Here is a 19,922-nt window from a genome sequence, read left to right as displayed (position 1 = left end):
CCCACTTCAAGACCAGGCTGAAGGAGACTCCACGACACTGCATGGAGAGGGCCGATGTGACGTTGATTTCTGTACATAAATTTGATAAAATATATAAGTTTGACTTGACTTGTCCAATTACTTCTGAAGTCCCAAACATTGTATAAACTAAAAATACACTTTATTCAGTTCTAATGCAAACCAACACAAAATAAATCTTATATTTCTTTTTAAAATTGTATGCACTTAAGCACAGAACATGAAAAAATACATATAACCAAATATTTATGGTCCGCTCCACGCTTGTACATCTCCTTCAGCAGTGTGATAAATGGGGCTGGAGATGTGTTTATGTCCATGCAGCAGAAGAGGACTTATCTGTGTGGTTTTGCCTGCGTGGTTGCATTACATTACTGTGACAAACACAGACCTGTGGGGCAGACTGCCCTCTCGTGTAGATGCCGAAGCATGCTTCTAAGTTTGCATGTATGACAGCACCCAAATACAGCACAGTGTGTGTCCTGATGAAAAAGGACTCATCTAGGGAGCATTTTGAAACTAACAGCCTTAGATGATTGTTTTCTTGAGGTTTCGCTTAACCCCACATGCAGATGATTTGTCGTTGGGCTGTGTGTGCCGAGTGTGGCTTTGGTTTTGTGTCTAAGTATGTGATTATTATGGTTGGTATCCTTGTAAAGAAGGAGGGAGTGACAGCAATTTGTTTTATGTCATTCCTTTAATTTGACGAGTTTGTTTTTATTTTGTTTTGCAGCTTTCTTTGTTTTTCTCTCATAACTTCTCTTGTTTCTTGCCAACCCTCTACCAGCTTACAGTTATTCATCGGGTCTCCTGTGAGGTTTTCTTCACTCAAGTTTTGTAAAGAACAAATCTGCCATTGTTTATATTGTCAACAACTGTATTTCTTCGGGACTATTTTCAGCTACAGATTAACACATATTCAGTGTTTATTTCTTTCATATCAAGTGTTATGAAAGAAATATCAAGTATTTTGTCTAGTGTGAAATTATATCGTCAGTTATATCGTTATCACAAATTTTCAAATGTATATCATGATAAATATTTTTGGTCATATCGCCCAGCTCTAGCAGGCAGTAACCAAAGCAGAGCTACTAACAGCAGACAGGAACAGAGACACAGAGAGGGAAACAGAGGATGCACTTAGAGGGCGTAAGGGCAAAGATGAGGGAAAAAACTACAAAACCAAACACAACATTAAAACCAAAACAATAACAAAACCCCCAAAGCATTACAGCCATAGTGTGACCAATACAGCCAGTCGGGTCTGTTTCCGCTCACATTGAATGCTGTGGTATTTGTACTTCACTAATTAGTGGGATGACAAAGCCAGACAATTATCACAAATATGTGACAAGACTGCTTCTCCGGGTAGAAGCACACTAACCTCCTCATTACTGCAAATTGGTGGCTGAGTCAGAAAAGCCTCTATGGCTGTGGTAAAACTCTGACTGTTTGAGACTGTTGTATTTATGTTTTCCAATGGACACCAGAGTAAAACTAAACAAAAATAAAAACATATTTAACTTAATAAGTTGTTAGTAAAGCAAAGTTGAATAGGGCAACAGCTAATTGTAGATGAATATATTTCCAGCAATACCAAAGTCAAAAACTCCCAGTTACACACCCGAAGAGTGGCACACATTGCTCTAATTGCCCTGATTTATTCTAGAATGCTTTCTAAAGTCTCTCTCTATACTGCACTGTTCCAAAAAATAGTAATGTCAAATGATTTTACTGTGTATTTTACAGATGTGTACTGTTTTTCTAGAATATCATTACATTTACATAAGTAGACTGTGATCTGACACGTCAAATGTAAAATAACGTAACGTCACTGTAAATGTAATAAAACACAATTTACTTGTTTGTTAAATATATTTTGTTGTACATATGCATATTTAGATCGTAAAAATACATCCAGAAATGTCTCCCATCATGCCTTGGGACATGTGCTGCTGTTTAGATGTTCTTGTTTTATTGTTTATGGTTACGTTACTTTTAACTGTTATCTTGAATGTTGTGTTTACGCCGTGGTGCAGCGTCACTGACAGTTGTTGTTTTGTAGAGAGAGTGCTGTACCATGAGTGACTTCTGTTGTGCTGTTGTTGAACCTTGAGGCACATTGTAACACCACAAGTGTTTTATTAAGGAGCTCCCCTACCAGCTTGGGGTTAAATAACAAGCTCAATCTTTCTCTGTGCGCTTCTTTGTTAAGATTTCTCTGCATGCCATAATGTAAAACATTGCACGGACACGCTGTGCTAATTATATATTTTTGAAAAAGACATGTAGAGGTAGGAGTTGCAATAAATATAAATAACATGACGCAAAGCATCGGCCAATGAATGTGAACTAACAACAAGGTCGCGGGTATGGCTGCGATCGTAGGAAAAACCCTAATATGAAGGTATTTTACTGTGCATTTTACAGTAATGTTCTGTTCTTCTAGAATATCATTAAAGTTACGTAAATAGACTTTGACTTCACATTTTAAATGTAAATTAACGTTAAATCACTGTTTGTTAGGGCGTTCGTGGCTCAAGAGTTGGCAGTTCGCCTTGTGATCAGAAGATTGCCGGTTCGCGCCCCGGCTCGGACACTCTCCGTTGTTGTGTCAAGACTCTTCACCTACCGCCTACTAGTGATGGCCAAAGGGGCTGATGGTGCAATATGGCAGCCTCGCCTCTGTCCCAGGGCATGCAATCAATTATTACTTAAACCAACTGTTAACTGTATATTTCTGTACATTTACGTATTATGATTCATATTTCCACATTCAGTGACCTTGTTTATAGGTAATTTCATTGTTTGATCGCGTAAAAATGTTCCTAATTTAATGTCTAAAAGCACTTGGAAAAGGCGAGATCCCATGTCAAATTAGCGCAACTAATTGTATTTTCATTACTGGAAATAACCATATTTTTATGGGACAGTTATTTTCTGTTCTTTCACGGTCGTATTTTGGCGCCCCAGCTGCCGGAATATTACCGTTGTTTTAGGATGTTTTTTTTAACAGTGTGTGTCTTGGCAGGAAAAGGAGCTGAAATGGTCAAACAGTAGCTAAGACAGCAGGCAATTAATTCCGCATTTAAGTGATCTGTCTGTGCACGGATTATCTGCACACACTCCTTGAAATGGGTTGTGGGTTGCCAGGTTGTTCTGACAGATGGGTTGAAATTGTATTCAGTGCATGGACTGTGTGTGTGTGTGGACTGTCTTTTAATAGACAACTTGAAAACTTGGGTACCATTATGATGGTACTAATGCATCCAGATTATTCAAAATGAAGTTTGTACCACATGCTAACATTAGCATCATAATAAATGTGATAAAAGATGCACTCAACTTTCTGGGGTGGTTTATCTGCAAATGTTTTCTGTCATGCAATTAATCCTCTTGGTTGGGCTTTCTATATATTATCATTTCTGTTTAATTTTTTAAATCCCACTGTTGCATATAGCCAAAATGTGTTCACCCATTAAGGAGCACTTCATCAGTGAGTGCTGTTATTTTTGTTTTTGTTTTTTAGTATGTGTGTAACATCCTGAAATAGTTCTAGCATTGGATTACCAGGATTTTAGCAAATATGTTAATTTCAGCAAGAGCCAATGCCAACACAACAGAATAAAACAGTCCTGACTTAAATAAAACGCCATCAACTTAGTAACTTAGTCAACAGAAAGCTTACAAACCGACACCTCAACCCCTCATCAACCAAGAACAGGGCCCTATTTCAGGAAGCCGGTTTAGAAAACTTAGAGTGAAAAACGATACTCAGGGTTGAGTAACCCCGAACTGTCCAACTCGGAATATTCGGTTTCAGAAAGGCTGATAACAATTAGTTCAATCAACGCGGAGTTGCTTTAACCCCAAGTGAAGCGCGCGCACGAGGATACATAAAGCCCTGATAGGAGCACAGAGTAAGCGAGTCACCATGGAGACGGAGGGAAAGAAGGCGCGGTCAATGTATTTTACAGCGCTTGAGGCCGAAATTCTGATGGCAACATATGCCGATAACATGCAAATTTTGCAGAAAAAAAGGTAACACAGCCTCAGCTGCAAAAGAAAGGGAGCATGCATGGCAAAACAAAGCCGACAGAGTCAATGCATGAGTGTTAATATAAACATTGATCTAGGGATTTCCACCCATTTAACACGTTATTTTATCATATGTTATTTTATTTGTTATTTTATACATTTTATGTTGTGATGTGATGTGAGCACAGGTGCAACCCAACAGGCCCCAAACATTCCTGGCAGCAAGTAAAAATGAAATATAAAAATATAGTCCAAACAGGTAAGGTGTAATTGTATTATGAGCCATAGTGCTTGGTCTGTTTGTCCGATGTAAATCGATTGCAGTTAGAGGCTACATTAATTTTCTTTCTGTAAGCACTTATTGAAATTATCTGAGCACATTACAAGTACATATTTGCTTACTCTGTATGCTCAAATGTGACCCGTTATAGCCAACAGAAAAAAAGCGGAGGCCCGAAAAACAGGTGGGGGTCCTCCACCACTCACAGAGGCTGAGCAGTTGGCCCTCAGCCAAAACAGTGGGCGCTCTGTGGCTGAAGGCATCTCTGTGGGGACATCCTCTGAGTCAATAACCCCGCAAGACACAAGTGCCTACATAGGGGGTAACTTCAAAATAATACATGATGTGCATACATCCTTTCTTCACAGTCACCTTTGCAGTGCTGCTCATTCATTTGATAAACTCTTCACCATAATGAATTTGTTTGTAGTGAAGTTATTTTCCTACTGATTTTGCCTTCCCTCAGTCTTGGTTGTCTTTGAGAGCATAATGACAATGAAGTGTAAGCTGAGTGCTATATGTTTGTTAATTGCCATTTGGTCCCTTGTAAGTTATAAGTGACCTGTATAAACCTCATATTCTATCAGTTGATGGTGATGGTGTACTGCATCTGGTGCAGCCTCCTGTTGAGCCAGACCAACATGCAGTTGTGAGTAATACTCCACAGATTATGAGTTTACAGTAGAACAGCAATGTTGTTTATTTCTTTACTACAGGAAAATAATGAAGAAACATTGACAGCTGTTACAGAGGAGGAAGCAACAGAGACACTTTATGAGGTTTACATCTTTTAATACTTTGTGTACAGGAAATACAGGCGACCAATAAAGCCAGTTGAACAAAAAATCTGTTTATTCTTCTTTCAACATGTTGAGGTGATGGGTCAAAAGAAATGATTGTGACATATGGTGTCTCTGACTGCGCTTCCATCTTGTATGTCCGTGGGAGGGTCAGGATGTTCATGGTTTGGATCACTGCTGATGTTTGGTTCAGAAGGACAGTGTTCTCCTCTAATTGTGGCAATGTTGTGAAGAATCACACATGCCACAATAATGTCACATGCCCTTTCTGGGGTGACCCTGAGTCTTTGCAGGCACTGGAACCGGGCCTTAAGCATTCCGATAGTCATTTCAATTCTGGCTCTTGTCCTGCAATTAGCCAGGTTATATCGCTGCTGTGGGCCCGGTTCAGGGTCAGGGTAAGGGGTAAGCAAATAGGGTAAACATGGATACCCCCTATCACCAAGCAAGTAGCCAGTGAACTCTCCTAAGACAGAAGGATACACTTCAGTTCAAATGTCCCTGTAGCAATTGGTCTTTATATATTTTAAAGTATTTTCAACTCACCATGTCCAAATTTTGTGCTCAGTGTACATTCACGGAATATTTGTGAGTCATGGACAGAGCCTGGCCACTTGGCTTCCACATTTGTGATAATGTTGGCAGCATCACATATGATCTTCACAGTGCAGAGAACACAAATTAGCATCCATTACTATAATGAAATAATTTGTTAGTTTGAAATGCTACAGGGAACTATGTACCTGTACATTAATGCTGTGGAAAGACTTCCTGTTCACATAGTCTCCTTCATTTACTGAAGGAGCAATGATTGGAATGTGAGTGCCATCTGTACAGCCAATCACGCCTGGGAACCGTGAAAATAAATGTAAAATTTATGTAGTAGTCCAAGCATCACCACATCATAAATTAAGTTTTGGTCATCCTGCTACCTGCAATTTTGTGGAATCCCTCTTTGATGAATCTTGTGGGTCTGTGACCGGGGAACACCACAAACGAGTGCAGGAGACGTTTCAGTGCAACTGTAACATTCCTGACTGCCCGACAGACGGTAGCCTTGGAAACGTGCTCAGCGTCACCAATATTGTACAGAAAGCTCCCGTTTGCAAAGAAACGGAGTGCGGTACAAAGAATATGTAATGGACTGAGCGCATGTCCGCGATGTGTCACATGCGCAATATATGGCCTGAGGATGTTATCCAAATAACTTATTGATTGTGCTGAGAAACGGTAACGTTCGCACAGGAAATCATCAGGTAATGATAAAATGTCCAAACGCGCTCTGATCACTCTCTCCCGGCGGAGAGCTCTGCGGAGTATTTGGGCTTCAAGATCTACTGGCTCTTCAAGGAAGGGACACGCCATGTCTGACACTTCCTACTGTCAGGTTTCCGACAAAGAGGCGGGGACAGTCAGGGTTAGTTGTAGTAAACCTGCTAGGGGGCAGGTTAGCTTCACGGAGTGTGTCGTCATAGTGACTCACTCAGGCTTCAGCTGAACTCGCTTTGTGAAACCGAAAACCCAGAGTTTTCGTTAACTCAGGGTATACTTACTCAGTTTTTCCACTAAACCGGCTTCCTGAAACAGGGCCCAGGTCTCAGACTTTAGCCAATGACATGAAAAGCAGGATGATCAGGAGCCAGTATTAGGGAAGTAGGAAAGTAGGGTAGAATCTAAAGGTTTAGGACCAGGAAGCAACATAGTAAACATTAACCTCCTGTATACTCTTTGTGTTCTTTTAAGTGAATGTAACAACTTGCTAAACATCAGCACATTGTTCTGTGGTCACGAAGAGTCTAATTACCAATTTAAGAGGAGCCTTTGTGAGTCTGCAGTGCTATTTTGAGCTAAATGCTAAGATTAGCATGTGAACCTTGTCACAAGGACAATGCCTTGATATTTAGCAGGTACAGATGCACTCACTGACTACTCCATTAGATACACCAGTGTAATCAGCAAATCACATGGCAGCAACTCCATTATGTCATGGTGACATTCTCCAGACAACTTGCTGAAGTTCAAACAGAGCATCAGAATGGGGGAAAAAGTGATCTAAGAGACTCCAAACATTGTATGTTTATTGTTAACAGATGGGCTGATCCCAGTATTTCAGAACAGAACATTACAGTAACTACCAATGACACTTAATACAACCGATGTATGCAGAAGAGCATTTCTAAATGCAAAAACCCCTGAAACCTTGAAGCAGATGGGCTAGAGCAGCAGAAGACCATACTGGTTGCCACTCTTGTCAGCTAAGAACAAGAAACTGAGGCTAGGATTGGACAGTAGAAAATTGGAAAAATGCCACCTGATATTATGAGTATCAGTCTCTACTGCAACAATCAGATGGCAGGGTCAGGATTTGGTGTGTACAACTCAAGTTGATGTAACATGGAGATGTTTTCTTCACACATTTTGGCCCCTTTTACCGTTGTTTTAACACCGCAATCTGAGTATAATTCCTGACAACAGTGTAGCTATCTTCTGATGAATGCTTCCAGCAGGATAATGGACCATGTCAAGGTTCAAATAATCTCAAACTGGTTTCTTGAACATGACATTGAATTCACTGTACTCAAACGACCTCCACACTCCACCATCTTTGGGATGTGTTGGAACAGGAAACTCCAATCATAGATGTACAGCCGACAGATCTGCAGCAACTGTGTGATTCTCTCATCACACCATGGACCAAAATCTCTGAGAAACTTTTCCAGCACCTTGTTGAATCTGTGCCATGGAGCATTAAGGCAGTTCTGAAAGAAAAAAGGATGTCCAACCCGGTACAAGCACAAAGTAACAAAGTGTGATGTTAGTGCATCTATGTTATCTTCAGCATTTTAGTTTCTTCTGTAAGTTTGATAAATCAGTGAATAAACAAATCATTTTGACTCTAGCAGGTGGAGTTTTAGAACAACGAACACACACAGCAGGTTAAATGCAGGTGCCACAACCTTTAGCACTTCATCACCTCTGTGGGGAGGGTTTTCAAATTCATGTGAAAAATTTAACATTTACTTCCCTGGGTGTTGACATTTCTGCCTTTCAGGGCTCAATTTCTGCCTAACACTTACACTGGCTGAGATCTGTTTCTTCTTAATTTGACATTTCTGTTTAATTTCTGCTCCAGCTAGTCAGATTTCTCCATTTAATTGTAAGATTACTTCCTGTTACAGCTTGCTGTGACTGTGTTCTGGGTATGTGCTGGGATGAGAACACAGGGGAAAAAATGATTTGACAAGCGTGTTCATTTAGGCTAAGAGCTCAAGAGGAAGCTAAAAATTCATGGTTTATACTTAAATTGAACTTAAAATCTGCCTGTCTTCCATTTTCCCCTTTTCTCCTCCATGTGCCCGGCCAGGATATACACCATCCACACCTTACTTAAGATTATGAGAATGTTTTCTCAGTTTCAAAGATTGGGTTTTCCACTCCTGTTCAATGCTTTATTTACTGAGTGAAGGCTTAAATTTAGGGATTAGGCAGACACCCACTGATTCATTTCACAGCGTGGTGAAGCTCAGGTGAGTATTCTTCCCGGTTTAATGTTGGGTTGAGACAGAGTGCCTGTCTGATCACATAAATCATCAGAGATGATGCAGCGGCAGCTCGGCACAAATGACACTTTTTATGCCCTTCATCCAGATCTCTGTTTCTGACCTGCTGTGCCGACACACCTGTGAGCACACATGATGTGAAAGGCGCACACATATGCTCAGATACAAATAGAGAAAAAAGTCATGAGGGCTATTTCAAGGCTGGCTGACGTTTTAATATCAGGTTCATATCTGCTGTAGGCTCTTTGTGGTGAATTTCCTTGTTACTTAAGTAAGAACGGGTTTCAGTCTTGGCACAGGATTCATATTTAATGTTGTTTCTGAAGGTTATGATATGGACAAGTTGACTCTCCCTTCAGACACTGTAGGAGGAGCATTGGCTATGTCTTCATATGTGTAGAGACAAAGAGTTCGCAGTGTTTGCGGCACCATTCAAGAGAAAATGTATTTCTGTTCAGTTGCTAAATTGCTAAATTATCTTTGACTGCATTTAGTTTTTATAATCACCTCTTGCTGTGGTAATTCTTACTGGTCATCAAAAATGTATGTGACTACTAATGTAAACTAAAGACTTCTTACTCCTGCAAATTCAAACTGAAAGCATCAGATGATAAAATACAACAGGTTTTTATTGCTAAGCAGCCATGAGAAATGCAAGGTACCAACAGGGACTGTTGTAAGCTGAGCTGAACTCAGTTTTGCTTAGTTGTATCTCTTTGTAAGTTTCTCATGTGGCCCTGTGGGAAAATGAACTGCCTAACCCTGCTGGAGCATCAAAAATAAGACATTTGCAACATATTTTGACTGGAGCAAGAAGGTCGGGCCCTACAGGCACCATGAAATAAAGCACAGGTCATTTTCATCTCTTTTTACCTAGATTTTGGGGAAAGACAGGTTTTGTATTAAAATAGAGGCACCTCATTGTCATTACTGCTCTGATAAGCAAGTGGTCAAGTTTATAGGATAGTGGAATGGAAACCATAGGCTGTTTTCAGCCTTTGATGATGACTAGGCCATCACTTATCACCTCAGCAAATTCATATCACTTAACTGGATGCCTCAACTGCAGCATTAAGCATTAAATAGCAGGTGTCTGTGCACTCATAGAGCTTAGTAACCAATCTCGTTAGCATTAGCCGATAACTTAGCACTTTATATTCCAGCTGCTATGTCTATTTTTTTAAATATTATAAGAATGTAGTATATATGATGAGCTCCTCTTTCCTCTGGGAGGACAATCTCATAGATTTGCAAAATGGACATCTGAGAAATGACTATGTTCAACTGTTCTATCAATCTAACTACAGAATAATGACAGAAAATTGTCATGGTAGATTATACAACAACCGCCAAGTGGGGTGAAGCACCCACACCCCCTTACTCTCACATATATATCGACACTTATAATTTAATACAGCATACACCTACAAAAAGCTCCCCACACACTGTGTCACTGCCACAATGTTCCTGTTTGAAAAGCCATCGTCACTTCACTTATTGTTCTGTTTTGTCGAGGGCTATGGTGAGCAGCTTCATGTGTGTGTACATGTGGTTTTTTTTGTTGTGTTTTTTTCACCACCCACATTGTCGTGACAATGCTTGGAGCATGGAGTTTAAATTTAGAGAGAGACAGAGAGACACACACACACAGAGAAAGAGGACATTGCCAATTCACCTGCTGGCACTGAACAGGAAGAGTGACAAACAAAAAGTTCCAGGTTATCAAAGCCAGCACACTGGACATTTAGTAAATGATGCAGCAAATACTACGTCACCTGTTAGAGGGGAAATATGGCAATAATGTGTGCCAGAAAAAATGTTGTGTTCAACCAGTTAAAGATGTGTCATCAAGGCTATACTTCATGCAGATCTGCTCATTATTTCAAAGTGTTGACTTGTGTTGATTAGCGTTATTAGCGTTATGCTCAATCTCACTCCTCACAGCAACTTTGCACAACATGACAAATCCACCTGCCTGCCCAGCAAAAAAAGAAAAACAAGAAAAAAGACAGACATAACAGAATTAGTCTTGTTAAGTAGCTTAACTAGCTCATTAAAGTAGTTAAGCATTTGGCAGCTAAATCGATACTTCCTTCTGGAGCTGGTGGACAGGTAAACAGGGATAAAAGATGATTATTCTACTCATATTCATTGCATTCATCCCCCAAAACAAGACTCCAAATAAAGCCGTTTTGTTTTATGTCTTGCGAGTGTTTGCTAGGAGCCAAACAAACAAAACAATTACAGAAATTTTAATTCTCTCCTTTATGAATGAGTGCGAACTGCTGCTCGGCAGAATTATGGATGTTCTGGTTGCTATGCTTCTGAAATGTTGAGGAAAAAAGTACTTTTGCGGCACAAATTTTGTAATTTTTGCTAAATGTGAATAGAGTGACATAATGGTGGTGCAATATGGTGCAATCTAAAAATTGGCTGGAGGAAGATGATTACGCTATCAGCAGGGGGAACTGGAGCGGCTATTAGCGATGCCTGATGACATCTCTTTAAACGCAGCATACCCTACCCCCGTGGACTGATTGGGGAGGCGGGGTGGCTTTCTTTCAGAGAAATTTGTTAGAGGCGTAGAGTTTTATAGGACTCATACTTCCAAGGACAAATGATGATCCCCTTTAAAGCATAAAATTCCCTATCATCAGTTTTATCTAGGAACTGTCAAGAAAGATAGCAGGTGCAGTAAATCTTTCAGTAGATGTAGATGAAAACTACAAAATAAAGATATATTTATTGTATAAATCATGGATGGAAAGGTGGGGAAACAGGTAGGGAGGGAATATCATCCAGTCCTGAAGGCGATCCTCTCACAGGGAGTATTTGAAATATTTAACAGTTTGTCTTTGCACAACAGATAAGTTGATTTTTGCATTCTTCACACTCCACCAGACTGACCTTCTGGCTTTTGAGCACATACATAGATGCCAGGTAAAGTGATGGCAGGGCAGAGGTCCTGATGTCATCTAATTCTATGCTACAGAAACGAACCAGTGCGATGTATGGCTTTTCGGGACCTGATCAAGTAAGGAGAGGTTGACTAGTTTGTTTAAGCTTTTCCAATGAAAATATAATGTCACAAAAAAAGAAAATAAGACAAACTGTCTTGACTTAAACTCAACTTTGAATTAGTCAGTATTCACACCTGTGCATGCTAACTAAACCCACTAAAATAGCAGAGTTTGTTTTTATGACAAAAAGTGGTTTAAATGGGTGTTTAAAATCCCATAATCACGTTTCACTTCAAAATGAGTATCAAAACAGCCGCACAGCTTGGTCAACACTGAGCTGACTCATTGCACCTGGAACTTCACACAACTGCATTTGTGTACAGCTACACAAAAACATTAACCAAATGTAAATGGACACCATTCATTAATTTGCACTGCCAGCTTTGCATCTTATTTCACTTTTTGTTGTCCAGAAGCATTTAAAAACAAGCAATCAAGCAAAAATGGTTTTGCTGCTCAGTCAAACAATATACTGTTAAGTAAAAGATACTAATATACACCAGGACCCATAGCTGGACTGGCCATCGGGCATACCGGGCACTTGCCCGGTGGGCCGCTGGCGATTTTTTGTTTTTATGGGCCGATGGATTTTTTTTTTTTTTTTTTTTTTTTTTTTTTTTTAGGAAGGGTATATATAATGAAAGGTGTTGGATGGGCCAATTGGTCATGATCGACTCTGGGCTGGACCAATTACAGCCGAGGAGGCTGGATGCACCCTCCCCCTTGTTTAGCAATCACGTGATTTTCGCGCATTGCATGCCGGGAACTCGTGGCAAAACAATCCAAGTACCGCATCAAATGCAAGCATTTGCAGCACCGCAAAACGTTCATTCTCTGGTTCCAATACCTTCTTGTTTTTTCTTTGCCGCACAAAAAAGGAATGTACAAAACAAAAGGAGAACCATGCCGGTCCGTACAAAGACAGACTCGACGAAAAGACAAAGAAAAATACGAGGAAAAAATCAAACCAGTGAAAGGGTCAGACCCTTACGAGCACACAGAGTGGACAAAAGACGTCAGCGTGCTCCCCAACTTTCACCACGCTCATATTTATAATTATACGGTTCTTGGAGTGAGTGCATACACTCATGAAGTTTAGTAACTTCAGGTCACTGCAACAAGCCCAGGTACAGTTTACCGACGGATGGGTACAGGACCTTGAAATGCACCGTGTAGAACGAAAGACCATCGTACGAACAAAGGTAAGTTTACCAGTCTCACAAATCGTCGTCATAGATACACATTCGTTAACCGTTTATTAATATAACCTTTGAGCTCAACGGTAATTAATTAGTAGTGGAAATAATTTCTGGTAGCATCACAGAAATGTAGCAGTGACAATAATATTGTATGCTGTAATCGTACTGGACAATTAGTGATACAAAACAACTGTTTTACCCTGTGAATAAAAGTATATGTTTTTGTCAATGTACCATAATAACAGAAGCGAAACGCAATATTGTGTCAGGACAATTCACTATTTATGCACAATAAATAAAGGAGCATAGCGCGACAATTTCTGTTCAGCGCCAGACTTGCTTGTAACCTATATCACCAATTATGTTAAGAAAAATGACGTATTAACTACAACAGAAGACTGACCTTTGTGGGAATGCTTGGAGCAGACTAACCTGTGAGCTGGAGTGTTCTGAGACGTTATATTTGGTATATCCAGACCATCTGTCGGCTCTTACTTCGGAAACATGGCTTAAAAAATTTCTCTTCAACGACGTAATCCGATAAAAAAAAAAAAACGATCTCTTTACCCGTCGGCTTCCCGTGGCTGTCATGCGACCGGCTATTGCAGTTAATAATACAACAGCTTCTTGGCATTTTTTGGGTTTCTTTTTATCGCTAATACCTCTTGCCACAAGTTCCCAGAATCCTTTGCGGTTTTACCCCTGAATGACGTCACATTTTCAATCTTTATCCTGGTGGGCCAGTCTCTAGTCAAAATTCCCGGGCCGATTTTTTGTCCCAGTCCAGCCCTGCCAGGACCACTGATACTGGTACTAAAAGAAAATATGGTGATTAAAGCCTGGGTAATTTAATGCACTGCTGCACAAAAGAGGTACCAATCCTACAGGGGTATTGGCAGTTTTCCAGCCCTTTAATTGGCCTGTTCATTTTCTAGTCAATTTCCCCTTTGTGTTTTCTAGGTATAACACTGAAACCTGTAGAAATGTAAACCATTCAGCAGACCCACCAGAGGGGTCTTCAAATTACTGCTTATTGAGACAGTTAAATATAAACAGCTTCAAAGGCTGAATGTCTTGTAAACAAGTTTTCAAGGCAAGCAAGGTTTGCACAAAATGTGAAATCAAAATGAGGTAACTGAAAAATGTTATTAAAAAAGTGTTTGTTGTGCACTGCACAACCCTGAGGTGCTTTGACGATTCCTCTGTAAGCAAAAGGCTCAACATAACGCTTTGTCTCATATTACTGGTCAGTGAATCTTGTCGTCCCACGTGTTTTTATGTTTCTGTAAGTTACTTTGGTGAGTTGAATCTCAAGTTTTTTGCAGCTAAAGAATTTAAATCTTCACATTAAAAAGCAAAACCAGAGAAAAACACAAGTTAGAATATGTCCTTTCAGAACTTTCAACCCCTGAAAGGGCAGCCATTCCTTTAGAACCTTGGTGGGAGTTCTGCTCCCTGCTTCTCCAGGGTAATTTGAATAAAACATTTAGCAGAGACAGGGAAGAAATGACTTTCATACTGTGCCGTTAAAGACTGGTGTGCCATAAAGAAAAGCAACAGCTGCAGTACTCTTGATTCTAGGATTCTGCCTTCTTTAGCGACGTGATATTCATAATAATTTTAGTGCAATGCCCTTATTTAAGCCATACTGGCTTCAGAGTACTTCCAATGGGAGGAACCCGGGTTGCTTCTATACCGCTGAGCACTGGACAGGACTGAAAATACACCCTTGGGTGTTGTGCTTACTTATTTTGCTATCCTAAAAGTTTTCCCCACAATCTAAGTTTGCTGGAGCTCAGATAGCGTCTTTGTTTTAGTTAATGTGCCAGCTGTCTGTAGAAAGCAATTTGCATGGCTAAGCAGTCTGTCCTCTACGTGCCACAGCTAAGTGAACTGCTTGATTACTCCTTGAGGCTACAGATACATTTCAGGATGGCAAGGCAATGAAGGTGAAACGCTGCAGTGAAAAGACTTTGCCTCTACCTGAAACGAGTCTTCCCTGAGTTTGATTTCTATTTTTGTATTTCTAATGCAAACTTTAAAAAACATACTGCAGGCATAAAGTAGATAAACTGATTACGTTGTATATATATACTGCTCTTTGGTCTTTTGTAATTTACTGTTGATATTAATATATTTTTTCTACTGATCCATGACTAAGCCTGCAATGAAGTATACTGCTGGTTCTAGCTTAACTCCTCCATTTTCTTGGGGTTATGATGACTCAGTTGGCAAATAAGCCAAAGGGGTCATTATGACCCTATGACAGAAAAAGTAATATCTCTCCTTTTGTGGCATTTAGATTTTTCTTAATATTATAAAATGTTGTAACTCAAAGACATGTGCAGCAGCTGACTGTAGTAACATTGTGTAGCCCCTTTTTAACTCTCAGGCTGTACAGCAGAGAGTGTAAGTGGAAGCCAAAGATGACAAGAGGCATACGAGAAGGCATTAGCAGTGAAAGGGAAGAATGAGAAAGAGGATGAAAAGAAACTGAGAAAGGGCCTGTTTCTAGTGGATTAATTAGCTGAACTGGTGAAAGGTGGAAGTAACAAGCATTGGGGTTAATAGAGATTAGGCTGACAGAGGAAGTTACCATTTATCATCACAAGTTAATTGAAATACTACACACTCATGGACACAGATGCAAAGAGGCACGAGCATTATGACGCTGCTTATATTCAGATGGCATTTGTTTCTATTCAGACTTCAAGGACTTCAGGATTCTTCAGTGATAAAACCAAATTTAGGCTAAAACACAACATAGTCTAAGTTAATCAGCCTCTCCAGCTTGTTTGCAGCAAAAACATAGAATGCTTTTATCAAAAATGAAGCTGTTTTTGTGTTTACAATGCCGAAGACAAATGATTTATCCATTTCTGCAGTTTTCCTTATTTTATTCGATCTGGCAGTGCTTCTGGGTGGGAAGACTGAAGGAGTAAACCCTGCCAGTTTATAAGGTGCCTGTTCAGAGTGGTGTGGGAGTGTAATGATCCGACTACAGGACTGAGGGAGGTTGTGGTTGGAGGCTACGAGTCATATACAACTACATAACTTACTACAGCTTTGTGTCATACTATATTTGCTAAGCCACTTTTTAGTGAGTCAATAAAACACAGAGACAGACTACTAGAGCCAAGCAGAAGACAGGAATACCACCCTCATAGTCATATCACTTAAGCAACACATCTAGTTACTGAAGATGCTCTAAAATCTGTAGATCACAAATAGATCAGTGGACATGAAACCATGGTTTTACTTGTGTGGTTGAAGTCACAAATAGCTGCCGTTACAAAAGGAATTGGTTCCCACGTTCTTGTTTATAGATGACTGTCACTGCACACTGGCTCTGTGTAATTCAAATTATATTCAGGTAAAACAGTGTAGACCAGGTTGTTCCGATCCATTGTGCAAAGACACACAAGACTCTCTTAAATGAATTAACAATGTATAGTGATAGACAGGCAGCATGTCTGTTTGTCATCATTTAAACTAAGGCTCAGAGCCATAGACTTCCAAGGGCTATTCTGCTCTGGATACTGTGCAAGCATACAGTCATTTAATGTGGTTTTCCTCTGTCACTGCTCTGCATAATAGCTTGTCACACAATGGAAATATCAAGGACCTCTGCTTCTTTTTGCCTCAGTGCAACTCATTAGTTATAAAGTACCCAGGATTGTAGTGTGTGTGTCTGTGAGTGTGTGTCAAAGACATATGTAGAAAAAGTCATGATCATATTGCTTGTGTCTCTCCTTCCTTCTCCTGGATTTTTAAAAAAAACACATTTAAAACAAAGACATTATTTCTATGTCCAGATTCTAGGCTTGAGCTATAATCAGTCAAGTTTGGGACATGGAATCAGACAGAGTGCACGTACACAGCGATAAAAAAGATTTTTATAAATTCTAAACAACCAAAGTGAAGCTGAATTTAAGCTACTGATATACTGACATGATAGGATCACACAGCAGAATCGTTGGCTGTACCTCCATGATGTAAATCTTCCCTTCCGCCGCATCCCAAAGGTGATCTGTTGAATTACGATCTGGTCATTTGAATACAGTGGATTCACTGTCATCTTAAAGTGAAATTACACTTTGTGACATGTGCATTATTCTATTATCCAATCCCAATCATCATAGATGGGCACACTGTAATCATAAAGGGGTGGACATGGTCAGGAACAACACTCAAATACGTGGTGCTGTTTAAATGATTCTCACTTGATCCCCAACCACGTTATACCACCACCACCACCACTGCCCTGAACTGTTCATGTGAGGCAGGATGAATCCATACTTTCATGTTGTTTAAACCAAATTTTGACCGTACCATTTGAATGTAATGTTGTTTTCCAATCTTTTACTGTCCAGCTTTGGTGAGCCTATATGAATTCTAGTCTTATTTTCTTAGTGGACAAGTGTGGCACCTGGTGTGGTCTTCTTCTTCACCCATCTGCTTCAAGTTTCAATCTGTGCCCCATTCAAATTCATTTCAAGCACCTTTTTTTTTATCCCTCATTCTGATGCTCAGTTTAAACTTCAGCAGGTCATCTTGACCATTTCTAGAGGTCTAAATGTATTGAGTTGTTGTGATTGTCTAATTACATATGATCCTTAATGAGCAGCTAAAGAGGTGTACCTAACAAAGTGGGCAGAGTACCTTTCAAGCTCCATGTATTGTGAATATAAATGAAAAAACAAAACAAAACATGAAAACAGTTCAAGCATAAATCTGAGATGGTGCTCAGAGACCTGTTGTTCCAAGGTGGCAGCATAGCAAACGCTTTTTATTACCCGATCATTCACTTTAAACTTGAACTTTAGAAAGCTTAAAATTCACACTGGCAGACCTGGGGGATCTGAATGGCCTTGCAAGGCAAGATTGGTCAGAAGATTGATTATAATCTCCAGACCAGGCAAGGCCTGGTTTCAAATGAATACTAAAAGAGTTTAGCAGGCAGAGCCATGAGGCCAAGACTGTCACGGACCCGGCTCTGGGGACTCGGGGTCCGTGGGCAGTGGGGACTGTGACTATTATTGTTGTTGTTGTTGTTGTTGTTATTGTTATTATTATTATTATTATTTGGTGTGTTGTCTGCACTGCCCCTATGCACATCTGTATGTAGGCAGGTATGTGTGTGTGTGTGTTTTGCCTTTCTGCTGTGGCCAAGTTACAGGCACCTTCAGCCCTGGGGGCGTGGTCTAACTTGAGGGCTGGCCACACCCGAAGTCCTGGCCGCACACCTGCTCCTCATCTGGGCTCGTCGGGGGAGCTATTTAGATGAGCGATGGAGCTTCCACCGACGCTGGATTATTGCGTTTGACTACACGTCAGTCTTCAAACAAGTCAAGTGTGAGTGTATGCCTGCTGGGATAAGTGTTAACGGCTGCCTCTATTGTTTTCCCCTCAGGAGGAGTGTGGGACGAGAAGGAGCAGTGAGCACGGGGAGTGCAGGGACACTGGGGCAGAGAGCACTACACGGGGACTTTTGGGAAGAAGACACTACACGGGAGTCTGGGAAACTGGGGATTTATTGTTGTTTACTTCACCACCTTGTAAATAAACACTGTTGCACTGAAGAGTCCGGCGTTTGGGTCCTATTTCCCCATCTCCCCACGGTCTGCCAGCCAGACCGTGACAAAGACTGATGTGAAAACCATGACTCAGCTCTAATTGTTAGAATATTGTTATGCTAAAGGCCCCAGAAGGATCAAAGATGCAATTGTTTGATAGGTAATAGGGTTAACTGTCTTACATCATACAGTAACAACGTACTAACATTTACAGGGTATTAGTTTATGGATTCAGTTTTCTTAATAGAACAAAAAGAAAAAAAAGAAAAAAAGAAATAAACAAAAAGTAGAAAACCAATAAAAATAAATAAAAATAAATACTGAGGATCCAGACTACTATCCAGTGTTTTCCAACGACTCTCAGTGCACAGCTCATGTATTCTCATTACTAAAGACTCTCCAGTCACGCTGTGTTAAATGAACTTCAGTTATTCAGATATCTGTGCTCACCTATGCACAAATAACAGCAGACTCAAGGGAATACAGCTGCAACATTTGAACCATACAATATTTTGCTCTCTGATTTTACAGATTCATTTGGAGCTCGGTATCTGAATCTGAAGTTGTCCCACACGAGCCTTATCTTACCACTTAAATCAACATCTCTTCACACCTCAATTTCCATTTCCTTCACCGTCCATCCCGCTCTCTTGTCCTCCTGTCGGTTCTCCTGTTTCGTGTGTCTGTTTCTGTTTGTGCTGAGCTCGTTTAGCCACGACATGGCTGAGTGTAGCAGCCCTAGGGGCAGTCATGTGCCATGGCGCTCACTCGGACGTCGCAGAAACGTGTTGCAGAGATTTCCATTCAGAGACAAACTGTTTCTGTAAACCTCACCCACACGTACATATGATTATTCTTTTTTGTTGCCTTTCCATCATCTTTCTTCCTTCATCTCCTTGTATGTCTGTCTTTCTGTCACAGTTTTCTTTTTTAACGCCTCAGTCCTCTACTCTGATCCTTTGGGAAATAAAAGCATGCACTGGCAATTATTTTGTCCTCCATTCACTTCCAATCATGTTCTACACTCCTGTGTTAACAACACCTAGTGACATCACAGGCTGAGGGTCAAGCCTGATTCTCCTCAGTTCATTCTAGATCTGCCACATTCATCTCTCTTTCCTAAAAGCAGAAATACAATCGTTCTCTTTCCATATTTACCAGCTAGAAGACTAGAAAACACATCAAAATGCTAAATAATCTGTGTTCTCTGTGATTTAGAAGCCAGTGGCCCCAGCAAGTAATTTTCTCCTTCTCGTTTTCTCATCCTAGCATCTGTTTCCTTGGAGCTCACTTATGGAAAATCATCATGTCATAACAAAACCGTGAATTATATTTCTCACACGCTGAAGCAAATTAATTGCACTTTCATTTCTAAAAATACAGATTTGTCAAAAATCACACTTCTGTGTGTTATTGCTGAAAATACATGAA

General features: G+C 40.3%; 1 protein-coding gene and 1 long non-coding RNA gene across 2 annotated transcripts in view; one reads left to right on the top strand and one right to left on the bottom strand.

The window, feature by feature from the left end:
- Window positions 1-19,922, bottom strand: part of syn2b (synapsin IIb) — a 91,762-nt gene that overhangs the window by 45,386 nt on the left and 26,454 nt on the right. The gene's annotated exons all lie outside the window — the stretch shown is intronic.
- On the top strand, window positions 12,224-18,497 carry LOC146574545 (uncharacterized). Its single transcript, XR_014892479.1, has 2 exons — window positions 12,224-18,247; window positions 18,329-18,497. It is a non-coding gene; the product is annotated as an uncharacterized LOC146574545 (long non-coding RNA).

The sequence above is a fragment of the Mchenga conophoros genome, linkage group LG5, assembly GCF_057382185.1.
Source record: "Mchenga conophoros isolate Kocher_MC1m ecotype Shallow Benthic linkage group LG5, M_conophoros_male_GT1.1, whole genome shotgun sequence".
Lineage (NCBI taxonomy): Eukaryota > Metazoa > Chordata > Actinopteri > Cichliformes > Cichlidae > Mchenga > Mchenga conophoros.
The sequence above is the reverse complement of the archived record's forward strand: the minus strand, read 5'-3'. Positions and strand labels throughout refer to the sequence as shown.